The sequence below is a fragment of the Cynocephalus volans genome, chromosome 1, assembly GCF_027409185.1.
Source record: "Cynocephalus volans isolate mCynVol1 chromosome 1, mCynVol1.pri, whole genome shotgun sequence".
NCBI classification, from domain to species: domain Eukaryota; kingdom Metazoa; phylum Chordata; class Mammalia; order Dermoptera; family Cynocephalidae; genus Cynocephalus; species Cynocephalus volans.
This window is the reverse complement of record NC_084460.1, coordinates 203,335,897-203,350,018: the sequence shown is the minus strand read 5'-3', so window position 1 is coordinate 203,350,018 and position 14,122 is coordinate 203,335,897.

The following is a 14,122-nucleotide window of genomic DNA, read 5'->3' as shown; positions in this document are numbered from 1 at the left end:
AATCAATAACTTTTGTCATTAGCAATCACATCAGAAACAATATAAAACAGATTCCCACTGGGGGAACTGGATCATCCAAGCTACTCAAGAACCACTCTAAGAAGGGCTTTTGAAAACCTAAAATAACTCAAAACATGCATAATTCCAGACAGATTTTTCCCTTAGGAATAAACGTAATGCAAGAAATAACAATTTCAGTGCACATAAACCTAGGCCATTGCAATTCATTTTTTATATCAAATTAACTAATGCAGAATAAACAAGTTTTAATGTTGTAAATTTACATTATTTCAACGTGTGTGCATAAAGTGAGACTTTAATAACATTTTCATCTCTCATTGTTTCAAATTTGCTAATTTGAATTAGTGTGAAATATAACTGCTCTGTTTATCCAAAGGCCACTCAAAATCAGAGAGAGGCTATTGTAAGAAATGAGGCACAGGGGAGTGTATCATAGTACTTCAAGATACATACTCTAAATAGAGGGGAAAACCGTAGGAATTGTAAAACCTGAAACACCCAGAATTTAAATCATTGGAATTTCTTTTACAACTGTGAAGCTCATAAAAATATAAATTTTATCTGCAAAGAAATCCTAAGAGGAATGCGAAATGATAAAAAAACGGAACCTCCCTATTCCCAAGACTCTTGTTATGAATGGGAAAGGAGAACACAAAAGCAGGGGGAAAAACCTCTTACTAACTGCATGGGCAAAAGCCAGATTTCTGATAAGGATTTATAACTGTGCCTGCAAGATTTGGATTCACATGCTTAAGCTTTTGCCTCATGGAGGTGGACAAGAGCCTCACCTGGAGACCTTGTCTCCAGATTCCACATGTAAAGCCAGGCCTCTAATCACATACTTGTCAGAAGATCACCTTACCAAACCAGCCAGCCACCAAAATTTTAAAAAGCAAACAAACAACAACAACAAAAAGATCACCTTGGGGAGATATGGCTTTACTGCCACAATTCTGATGTCAGAAACTGGAAGGGAGACAGTTGGGTTTTGTTTTGGTTTTTATTGGGACTAGGGATTTCTTTTCACTTATGATTCAGGCTTAGATCTTCAGTAATTCTTATTTGTTTTCAAAACAGGATGTGAATATAAAATTCACATCGCAGTGAATTATATTCATGGGATAGGGTCCTAAAAACCTCACATAATTCAAAATTTGCCTAATTCTACACAGTGTATTCTTCCAGAGGAATAAACATAATGTAAGAAATAGCATTCTTAGAACACATAAGCCTATAACATTGTAGAGCATTTCTTAGAGCAGATGTTTAAATGTTTTTTTTTAAAAAAACACAAATGTTTCATTTTGGAATAATTTTAGATTTACAGAAAAGTTACAAACATAGTATAGAGAGTTTCCATATACCCCTGTATTAGTCTGTTTCTATTCCTTATAACAGAATATCTGAAACTGGGTAGTTTACAAAGAAACAAGAGTTTATTTCTTACAGTTTTGTATTCTGGGAAATCCACAGTCCAGGGGGCTCACCTGCTGAGGGCCTTCTTTTTAGTGGAAATGCTCTAGAGTCCTATGGTGATGCAGGCAGTCCCTGTGGTGAGAATGGCAAAAGAGCATTAAGGTGCTCACTTCCCACTCCCATGATAACCCATTAAACCATTAACTGTTTACTCCATAAATGAATTAGTCCATTCACAAGAGCATAGTTCTCATGATTCTATCACCTCTTAACTTCTCAACGGCCCCACTTTTCAACACTGCCACATTGGGAACAGTCCCACATGAGCTTTGGAGGGGACAACATTTAGACCATAGCAACCCTCTTTCCCTGTTTTCCTTACACTGATAAGGGGCTTTTGTCAAAACTAAGGAATCAGCATTGGTACTACTAACTAAACTCAAGATTCTATTTGGATTTCACTAGTTTTTCCATTAATGCTCCCATTTTATTATTGTTGTTCCAGAATCCAATCCAAAGGAGCTGGACGGTTAGTTCAGTTGGTTAGAGTGTGGTGTTATAACACCAAGGTCAAGAGTTAGGATCCCAGCACTGGCCAGCCAACATTCCCCCAAACCCCCATCCCCCAAAACAAAACAGAATCCAATCCAATTTTAAGTACTTTTCACTTTGGGGAGAATCATTCACATTATTTGAAATTTGCACAAACTAATACAATTTTTATATCATTCTGTTTCAAATTTGTGAAATCTAAATTGGCATGAAATGTAACTAGTATGTATCAAGAATTTTCGTAAGTTTTAATATAAGAATAGCTGAAGAATTGTTGGAGTGAGCAGGACTTGAAGCCATGTTGGGACCTAAACTGCATGGGCAGTGGGCAAATTTTAAAAGGACACAGTTTTTTTCTTGGCATGCATTTCTCTGAATTCCCTCTTTTCCCTTGATTATTTGATATTTTGAACCTTGGTGTATGGAAAATGGAATGATTTAATCAGGCCCCCTTGCCTGCCTGTCTGGTTGGGGGTGCTTCAATAAACAAATTGTGTGGGTGGGTGGGTGGAGTTGGTGCGCATGCATGGTGCCGGCTTTGCTGGCGTCTGCCCCAGGCGGATGCCGCTCCCCACAGCCATGCTTTCCAACCTACGACTTCCAAGGACCTGTTTGCCGGTTACCTAGCTCACAGACCTGAGTGTAAGGGGTCTGGGGACCCAGCCTGGCATGTGAAGGGTTTGTGACCCAGTCTGTGAACGGCCTTGAGGGGTCTGTGAGCTCCAGACCTGGCCCTGGCCCGACAATTGGCCCAGTCGGCAGGATTACGGGCAGGTAAAAGAGCACTACACTTGGTTAGGGGCAAGATAACATTATTTACACGAACGTGAAGTTGTTTTCCAGCCAGCCTGAAGCTACAGACTTGCATGTACTATCCAGACCCTGAGACAGCAGCAAGGACTGGGGCAGAAACCAGACAGAGCCTTGGCAAGAATAGGCACCTGACTCTTGCATATCCTCCTCCCTCCTGCTTTTCATTTCCCACATTTCATTCCCTCGGCCCCCTCCTCAAAAACTCCTCAGTAAATCTGAGTCTTTGAGATGGCTTTAGTCTGGCCATTGTCCTTCAGGTTTACTGGGGAGATGGCTTTAGTCTGGCCATTCTCCTTCAGGTTTACCAGAGAGATGGATTAGCCTAACATCACTCCTCAGGTCACTGGTATACCTGAATAAAAACTGACTTCCATTTTCACCAACATTTGACTTTCGTTTGTTTGTTTTTTGTCTCAGGGCAGGCAGCTAGATCTGTGAGTTCGGTATCAGAATTAACCTACTGCAATGGCCTAAGCCAGTGATGTTCAAAAATTGGAGTGTCAAGGGGAATGTGGGGAATGTGGGGAATGTATGTTGAACTGAGTTTCAACTGAAGATTTCATTTTTAGGAAATCACTAGTAGAGAAAATCCAGGGAAAATATTCAGAATAATTAAAGAATACTAAAAACAAACAAAACAAAAATCGCATATGATCAAGTTATAAGAAATACTCAGAAAATTGCCTAGTTGGGTACCATTTTTATAAAGTTTAATATTTTTACTGCAAAGAACATGCAAGCAAACCATGTAGTCCTATATATTGCAAAGTATTCCCCATATGCTGTTACTATTATTAGAATACAAAAAGTCCTTAAAAATCAATAAAAAAATAAATAAACTAAGGGTTGTTAAATAAAAATTATAGGAGGCCATTGTTTTTTGACTAAGTTTCTGTACTAGGCCCCAATAGACCAGACTAAATGGAATCACCCCCGCTAAAGTTCCAGGTCACCAAACCCAAACTAAGTCGTGGTCAGACCTTCTGAGAAATCAGGAGAGAGAGATAATAGCCAATTTGCCAAACAGGCTAGTTCAAAATTTTCAGTAAGAATGATAATGAAGTTCCCTCTGCTTTAATCCTTACACAGAAAGGATAGCCTGAAGTAATTTGATATTGAATAATCAGTTATTTTTCTATTGTTCTGTCTCCCTGTCCCCACCTAACAAGAAAAGTAACTTTGAAGTGACCAGTCTGCTTTTGTTCTTGTTTCTGCTTATTTCAGCTCTTTTTCTGTCTATAAAGCCAATCCCCTTTGCTCAGCTTAATGGAACGTTTATTCTATTTTATGGAATGACATGTTGCCCAGTTCTAGAATTGCAATAAAGCCAACAGAGATATTTAACTAAATTTGTTGTAATTTTGTCCTTTGACAGGGTATAGTCAATTTATGGCTAATAAACGTGAAAAATGTCCTCCTTTCATTCAGTAGTCTAGCACAGCCTTCTTTACAGCATGGTAGCTGGTTTCTAGAAGGCAAAAAGAGAAAATGCTAGGCCTCTTAAAGCTTAGTCCTAAAACTGGAATAGTGTCACCATTCCTAGTATTGCCAGACTTAGTAAATAATAATACAGGATGCCCAGTTAAATTGATGCCAATTTCATTTTCAAAGAAATGCAAATTAAACTGCAACATACTTTTTAAAAATTTATCAGACTGGTGATGATAATGCACAGTGTGAGCTAATGTTCAAAGAAACAGGTGCTCTCCTGTATGGCCAATAGGAGTGATTGCCAGTGGGAGTAAAACCCAATATAGCTTTTTAAAATAGCTTGGCAATATAGAGTTATGTACTGCTGATTAATAAGCCATTCCTAAATATAGTGGTTTCAATCTGCAATATTTATTATTTCTCACACTCCTGTGTATTAGTGAGGTGGTCTTCTGCTTTGTGTAATGTTTGCCTGGGTCCCTCATGCAGCTGCACTGGTTGGGACTGAAAGGTCCAGGGCTTCCTTTCCTTTCCACATGGCCTTTCTTTCCATTTGCCCTCTCATAATTCAAGAGTCTGGCCCAAAGATCCTTCATGTCGGCTGGATTCCAAGAAAGCAAAAATGGAAGCTGATAGAACTCGCAAGGTCTGGAAATGGTGGAATGCTGCAGCCCTTTCATACAGAATCATGAAAGCCAATGATTGTGCAGGTTCTCTTCCCAACTCCCTGGTTAGTGACATCATATTTTTAGCTTGATATCAGCCATGGTGGGAGGGTTTACACCACAGAAATTGGCAAATGCTATACTATTTTTTGGTATTGTAACACCATACTCTAACCAACTGAGCTAACTGTCCTACCCTTAGCAAATCCTATAAGTCAGGGGCCTTTTTCAACTTTTTTTTTCATAGAGCTGGTTTTCCAGAACACTACTGCCTGAAAGCCACACATCACCACTCCTACTGCATTCTGCATTCTGTCCAAGGAAGTCACAAGGCTAGTCCAGAGACAATGTGGGAGAGGAAACAGACTTCATCTCTTTTTCAGAGGAGTGGCAAAGAATTTGTGGCCATCTTTAATCCTCTACAGTCTGCCCTCTGGCCACAAATTATTTACATTCTTTCCACATGCAAAATATGCTCACCCCCCTCCCAAGATACCACAAAGCTTCATCCTATTAAAGCATCAGGCTCGAAGTTTCATATTTCTGTTACCGGGCCCAAGTCCCCAAATAAAAACAAACAACCTAGGGCTGTCCTGTGGCTCACTTGGGAGAGTGTGGTGCTGACAACACCAAGTTAAGGGTTAAGATCCCCTTACTGGTCATCTTTAAAAAAAAAAAAAAAAACCTAAAAGTCAAATGCTGGTGAAAATGGAAGTCAGTTGGGGCTGGAACAACCAAAATGATTTTTCATCCTCTAGGGCTTCTCTAGGTGACCACTTTTCATTCGGTAGTCTATCCCAGAGTTCTTTATGGCATGGTAGCTGGCTTCCAAAAGGCAAAAAGAGAAACTGCCAGGCCTCTTAAAGGCAAATCCTGAAACTGGAATAGTGTCACCATACCTAGTGTTGCCGGATTTAGCAAAAAATAATACAGGATGCCCAGATAAATTTGGATTTCAGATACGTAGCAAATAATTATTTTAGTATACGTATGTCCCAATTTTCTGTTTATCTAATGTTCAAATTTAACTGGTAAAAGGAAAAAACTACTGTTTTTCTAAACTCCTAATGCAACACTCTGACACCAAATGCATGGGGTTTTTTTCCCCATACCAACCAATTCCCCAATTCTTTGTGGACACCAACTGGGTGTCCTACAATTTAACTCAATTCTGACACTAATTGCCCAGAGTTAGTGCAAACACCACAGGTTAAGGGCTTAGTCCCTTAAGACTCCCCTCCCGCCCCCACCACACACATACTTCAGATGCCAATCACAGACGACAGGTCCTCAGGTTAGCCACAATTTCTGTCTGACTTGGCTACAAATCAGAGATTCCCACAACCCCCTCCTCAGGTTCCATAATTTGATAGAATGGCTCAAAACCCCAGGGAAAGTTGACTTACTATTACTGATTTACTCCAAAGCAAATTTTAAAGGATACAAACAAACACAGCCAGATAGAGGAGATGCACAGGGCAAGGTATGGGGATGGGGTGCAGAGCTGCCATCCCCTCTTTGGGAGGGCTGCTCTCTCAGCACCTCCATGTGTTCATCACCCTGGAATCTCTCCAAACCCTGTTTAGTGTTTTATGTAGGTTCCATTACTTAGTCATAGCATGACTGATGAGATCATTGGCCATTGGTGATTGAACTCAATCTTCAGCCCCTCTCCCCTCCCTGGAGGTCAAAGGGTGGGTTTGAAAGTTCCAACCCTCTAATCACATGGTGATTCCCCTGACAACCATTTCTCATCTCTAGGGACTTTCCAAAAGTCATTTCATTAACATAAACTCTGGTGTGATTGAAATGGGCTTGTTAAAAATAACAAAATATGTTCCTTTCATCTCTACTGCTCAGGAATTTCTTTTTTTTTTTTTAATTGAAACAATTGATTATACATATTTGTGGAGTACAAAGTTGACTATGAATGCCTATATACAATATGTGATGATCAAATCAGAATAATTAGTATTTTCACCATTACAAAACATAATCATTCTTTGTGACCTTATACCAATTTCTCCCTAGCACTCAGTAATTTCTAATGGTTTTTGGAGCTCTGTGTCAGGATCTGGGGACAAAGACCAAATACATGTATTTCTTATTATAGCACAATATTACAACCAGCCATCCTGTATTTTATCTGGTGACCCTATTTCCAACACATTCTAAAGGTCAAAGCATGTCATTCAAGTATAAAGGAGAGACACCCCCTCTTGATAGGATGATGACATGCTTGTATGGACAGAAAGGGAAGGAGTTAATTTTGGCCCCTTTTGCAGACTACCACACTATAGCCAAAGCCTTAAAAATGTGCACCCCCATCCAAAACCCAAAAATTAAAATTAAAAAAAAATTTTAAATGTGCACCTCACTATAAAACCAGTGAACCTATTTCTAGGGATTTTTTAAAGCACATTAGTAAATATGAACCAAAGATTTAGCTACACAGATGTTCGTTGTAGAATTGCTGACAATAGTAAAAAATAGGAAACAGCCTAGATATACAAAGATAAGAGAGAAATTAACTAAATTATGGTACATCCATATAACAATGTAGTATAACTGTTAAACATGCTGTAGAACATCCATCTCTTTATTCTTTCTTCTAATAAGTATGTATTGAATTCCTTATACCTGCAAGGCACTGTGTTGGGCCCTGAGGATACAATAAACAACACAGCTTAATTTCTGGCTTCAGGGATCTTAGAGGCCAAAGGAGCAAGACTTTCACATTAAACAGATAATCACACATCTGACTAATTGACTATAAATGTGATAATTACTATGAAGGAAAACTATTGGGTGCTATGAAATCATCAAGGGACCTAAACTACTGGGGCTGGTTAAGGGAAATGGAACAGAAATAAAGTCAAAGGGTGGAGGAAGAGAGTATCAGGCAGCATGAACAGCAGAATGAATCTAAATATACGTTTATTTACATGGAAAAGTGGTCATAATGTACAGCTAGGTATGTGAAGCTAATTAAACATCCAAGTTTAAATGCCAAAGAGTATCTATTTATTTATGTTTTTTTGGTGGCTGGCTGGTACAGGGATCAGAACCCTGGACCTTGGTCTTATCAACACCACGTTCTAACCAACTGAATAGTATTTAGATATACAAGTAGGGAGTCTGGGGCAGATTAGATTTGGGAGTTACCAGCCTATAGTCAATGAAGTAGGAAGTGACATAAGATGAAAATCAGGGGAATAGGGTATCACAGAAACCAAGAGAAGAGAGAGTTTCAAGAGGTATGGAGTGGTCACTTGGGACAAATGATGCTGAGGTGTTGAGTAAGATGAAGGCAGAGAAGTGACCACTGCATTTGGTGATGTGGAGGTCACTGATGAATCTTTTAGAAGTTGTACATGTAGTGGGGAGGACAAAAGCCTATTTTAGATGAATTGAGGAAAGAAAGTGGGTGATGTCGTGTGAAAGCCATTCATTTGAGAAGTTTTGCTGTGAAGGAGCAGGAGAATTTGGGCAGCAATTAGAAAGGAATGGGAGGTCAAGAGCAGGTTTGTTTGCAGATGAAGACAGTCCCCTAGAGAGAGGGAAATCGATAAATGCCAGAGAAAAGGGTCTATTTGCAGGAGAAACTTCCTTTAGAAGGTAAAAGGGGATGAGACCCAGAGTACAAGTGGAGAGTTGGCCTTAGCTAGGAGCAGGGACACTTCCACCTATAGCAGCAGGATGAAAGACAGAGTGGGTTCCAAGTCAGCTTGTTGGGGATGCAGGAGAGTGCCTGTTTGTTTCTATTTCTCATAAGCATGAATCAAGGTCATCAGTAAAAGAAAGGGAGAGATTAGAAACATGCTAGAATAATCCCCAGTGTATTTTGCATATCAGATTGATTGTACTAATTTGAAAATAATAAGGGACTGGCTGGTTAGCTTAGTTGGTTAGAGCATGGTGGTGATAACACCAGTGTCTGGACTTTGATCCCTGTACTGGCCAGCCAAAAAAAGAAAGAAAGAAAAAAAGAAAACAATGGGTGCACACATCACTCTGACTTAATAAACTCTACAGTTCCTCAATGTCCCAAACAACAACAACAAAAAGAGTGAAGGGGAGCTGTTGTAAGTATAAAGAACAATAGTGCACCAATCAAGATGAATTATGGAAGAATTTTATTGAAAATTCTTGGAGGAATTTAATAATCATGTCTTAAAATTTATAGTCCGTTTTGTGCTGCTATAACAGAATACTTGAGACTGGGTGATTTCTAATGAACAGAAATTTACTGGCTTACAGTTCTGGAGGTTAGAAGTCCAAGATCAAGGTGTAGGCATCTGGTAAGAGCTTTCTTGCTGCATTATTACACTGCAGGAAACAAGAGAGGGAGAGGGTAAAAGGAGAGGGAGGGAGGGACGGAGGAAGAGAGAGAGAGAGAAAAAACACTTTTATAAAATAAAAGTGAAATAACACTTTTATAATGTTACCAGTCCCACCCATGAGGCTGGAAAACATTCAAACTGTAGCATTCATCAATGTCAATGTAGCGATCAGGAAAATTCTTAAGTCGTTCGTAGAAGTATGTGTCACACTGTTATTCAGAGTCACGCATCATTATGTTAACAGACACCCAATGATGTCTATTTTTGTGCCTTAACTAATGCATTAAATTGCTTATCTCCATATGAGGAAAGAGACTAAATAAGTAATTGAACAGTGCATTTATCATGACCAAAGCAGACTAGACAGGAACAGACTCTTGTGAGATAAATTCCATGTGATAAAATGCAATATACTACTGCAAATTGCATAAACTACCTAAATTCACACCAAGAGTCGATACTCCTGGGAGTATTTTTTCAGAAGCTATTAGAAGAAATGAAATTTATGGAGAGCTTTTGGGTCATCAGTGCTCTATATTTAGAATCTTCAAATAATCATAGATACTGGCACTTTGTCATCAAGAGAAAAATGAAATGGGGTTACCTGCTCTTTTTACTGCTTTTTTTCTCTTTAACTGAACAGACTAGAAATTTCTGTGATGGGATAGATCCCATCCTTAGCCTTAAAAATAGATGCTATTATTTTCATATTGCATTCATATTAGTCTATTTCTGTTGCTTATAAAAAAATATGTGGAACTGGGTAATTTATAAGAAAATGAAATTTATTGTTTAGAGTTTCTGAGGCTGGGAAGTCCAAAGTCCGGGGCATACAACTGGTGAGGTTCTTGGTGGTGGTGACAGTGACCCAGTGATCTCACATTGCAAGATGGTGGAAGCAGAGAGAGCAGAGAGAGAGCAAGAGGACAACTTCCTCATTCACTCTCCTTTAAAAGCCCTCCAAACCATGCCCATGACCACCATTTTTAATACATTCACTATAACATGGTCCTACAATCTAATCATCTCTTAAGGCACCACCTTTCAATTAGCATAATAGGATTTCCCACCCTCAACAATTACAGTGGGGATTACACTTCTAATATATGAAACTTGGGGACACAATTCAAGCTTCCGTGAGTTTTGGGGGGACATAATTCAATCCACTATGGAGTTAAAATATATTATGATGATTAAAAATGTAATAGTAATATTACTTACAATGTAACACACAAACATTTTTTTTGTATGTGTAGCTGGCTTTTATGAAGAACCAAACCCTTGACTTTTGTGTTACAAGGCTACACTCTAAACAACCAAGCTAACCAGCCAGCCTTGTAATACAAATTTTTAAAAGAGCAAACATTTATTGAGTACTTATGTACTAAGCATTATTCTTGCTTGTATGTATTATTTTAAATAATCTTCAAAACACCTAAAACATCTTTATGATGTAGGTACTATTATTATACACATTTTACCAAAGAGGGAACTGTGGTTCAACAAATTCAATATACTAAAAACAGACTCCTACATGGCTGGCTAGTTAGCTTACTTGGTTACAGCATGGTGTTGGCAATACCAAGGTCAATGGTTCAGATCCCCCCATATAGGCCAGCTGAAAACAACAACAACAACAACAACAACAAAAAAAAAAAACAGACTCTTACAAATATTGTGTAACTGTTTTGTGCCAAGTACATTACTATGTTTAGGGAATAGAAAAATGAATGAGGTCTCCAACTCACAGCCTCCTGAAAGAGATAGAAGAGCAAGCAGATGAAATGTATTTCAATGCAGCATGTCTTGTGAGAAGATGAATAATTAATTCTTCTTGGAGGGTCAAAAAAAGTTTCACAAAAGAGGTGACATCTGAGCTGGATCTTGAAGGATGAGCAACAATGGAAGAAATGTGGATAAAACAAGTGGAAAGGTGTACAGCTGGGACAGGGTCCTGGTCTTAGAGGGAACAGAGTTCAGTGCAGCTTATGTACAGAGTACAAGTTAGGGAATGGTGGGAAATAAGGCTGGGGAAGTAGGTGGAAGCAAACTGTGAAAGTCTTCTATGAAGCTGTCAACTTTGGAATGAATTCTATAGCTGCCATACAGCATCAGAGACTCATACACGTTGAGCAACATGCTCAACTTTGTTTTTCAGCAAGATAACTGGCACCAGTCTGTGGTACTTCTTGGAGGCGAGAGACTAGAAGCCTGGAAAAACCTGGAGACAGTTAATGTCCAGGTGCAAAAGGATGAGGGCTGCAAATAAAGCATCATTAATAAAAGTAAGTGGAGAAGCCACATTTATGATGTGTTTCTGAGTAAAGAGTAAACTTTGAAATTTAATTACATAAAACCTGAATTTGTCACCATATATCTATATCTATGGATTGATGCTGGCAATTACCAGAAGATATCACCGGAAGATTTTCAGCTAACTAAACAACTACATCATGACTGCCACCTGGTTGACAGCAATCATAAGATACCACACCAATATAAGATGAATTCTGATTTTAGACACGTTAAAATGTTACGGGGGAAAAAGTATGGTTAGAATGGATGAAATTGGATCACTACATTAAAAATATATCCAAAATTCAACCAGTTCTGCCTACTTCCAGCCTTACTATCCTGGTCAAAGCCAATGTCATCTCTTTCCTGGATTATTACAATAGCCTCCTAATGGGTCTCCCTGCTTCTGCCCTTAATATCCCTTCTCCTCTCCCCTACGTCTATTCTCAAGAGGGCAGCTAGAGCCAGATCATGTCATTCCTCTGTTCAAAATTCCCAGCAGCTTCTCATCCCACTCAGAAAAAAAGGCCATGTCCTTGCAGAGGCTACAAGGCCCTGCAGGACCTGATTGATGCCTTATTAGCTCTGTCTCTGTGACCCCAATCTCCTACTACTCTCTCTCTGTTTGCTCCACACCAGACAGATGGGCGTTGTCCAGAGCACCACACAGGTTTCTAACTCAGGCAATTTGCACCTTCTGCTCCCTCTGCATCATCCACTCTTCTCTCAGGTATGTGCAAGGCTCAATCTCTAAAGTGTTTCAGTGAGAATTCCTTTGCTTGCCCTTTACTACAATTGCTATCACACCCCATCCCCCAAACTCTCATTTACTCCCTATCTGCCTTCCTTGCTTGATTGATTGATGGACTGATTTGCTTGTTAGCACTTACCACTATCTAATGTAAGCATATAGTTTGCTCATAAATTTATTGTCCAGAATGTTAGTGAGGAGTCTGCCTCCTGGTTAAACACCTATGTGTGCTTTTTCAGGTCTGCCCATAAGTGATTACAAAGGTTTTACCTGGTAAGTCTCACAGGAAAGCTGCCCTCTCCACACCAAACTTGGGGCCCAGCAAGTACATCATGATCTCCAAAGGGAGATGCAGTCAAGGACTCATGTCCCCTTGGCTGGTCATGTTCTTTACATATTTACACTCTTAGCACTGATGCTTTCATTCCCAAGTCTCTATCTCAGACCTCCTTTCAGGTGCTGCTACGGTTTGAATGTCCCCTCCAAAACTCACACTGAAATAATTACTATTGCAACAGTTGTTGAGAGGTGGAACTTTTAAGGAGTGATTATGTCATGAGGGTTCTGCCCTTATGAATGGATTTTTGGTGCTGTTGTTGGCTGGCCAGTATAGGGATCTGAGCCCTTGACCTTGATGTTATAACCCTGTGCTCTGACCAAATGAGCTATCCAGCTAGCCCATGAATGGATTAATGCCATTATTGCAGGAGTAGGTTTGTTATCACAAGAGTGGGCTCCTGATAAAAAGATGAGTTCTTCCTTCCACCATGGAATGACCCTCACCAGATACTGGAGTCATGCTCTTAGACTTCCCATCTTCCAGAACCATGAGCCAAATAAACTATAGTTTATAAATTACCCAGTCTGTGGTATTCTGTTATAGCAGCAGAAAATGCACTAAGACAGGTGTCTTGCTGAGGCCTTCTTATGGGAAAGGAGGGAGAACCTTGAAGACACTTTTCACCACTGACTCAGTACCCAGAAATTTTCCACTTTTAGCCCTCCCCGCAACCATCTCCTACCTCAGGATCCATAATAGGTCTGACATAGTCTAATCCACAGAAACAGAAAGTAGGTTAGTGCTTGTCAGAGGCCGGGGGGACAGAGGAGTGGGGAGTGACTGATATGGGTGCAGGGTTTTTTTGGAGGGTGATGAAATGTTCTAATCTTAGATTGTGGTGACAGTTGCACAATCTTGTGAATATTCTAAAAACTGTTGATTTGTACACTTTATTATTTTTTCACTTATTTTTTTCATTGTGCATGCTTGTGAGGTACAGTTTGTTGTTTCTTTCTTTCTTTCTTTCTTTTTTTTTTTTTGCAGCTTGCTGGTGTGGGTTTTTTAACCCATGATCTTGGGGTTATAAGGCTGCACTTTAACCAACTGAGCTAACCACCCAGTCTTGTTGTTTCAATTCATGTATATGTTGAATTAATTAAGTGACTGAATTGTATGGCACGTGAATTGTCTCAATAAAGCTGTTAAAAAGTAAAAAGAACACAGCTCTTATTTACCTAGTAGATGGCAAGAATGTCAATTTTTTCCTTTAACAAACTCATCAAAACGTTAAAGAGGAACAGGCAATCCACATGGTCTGTAGAGCCAGACTCTAAGACCAGGAATATTGAACCCCTTAGCAGTTTAGCAGTATTTAAGAGAAGAAGGCTGTGCTTTTGAGAAAAGACTCTGTCCCTTTATGGACCATGACAGATAAATTCTCCCTGTGTCATTTTAAGGTAAACCTGGAGCTAATGAGCTGAATTTGCACATCCACAATGCATCCATTATGGTAGTCAGACCTCTGAATTTTCCAAAGTAGAGGTTTGCAATCTTT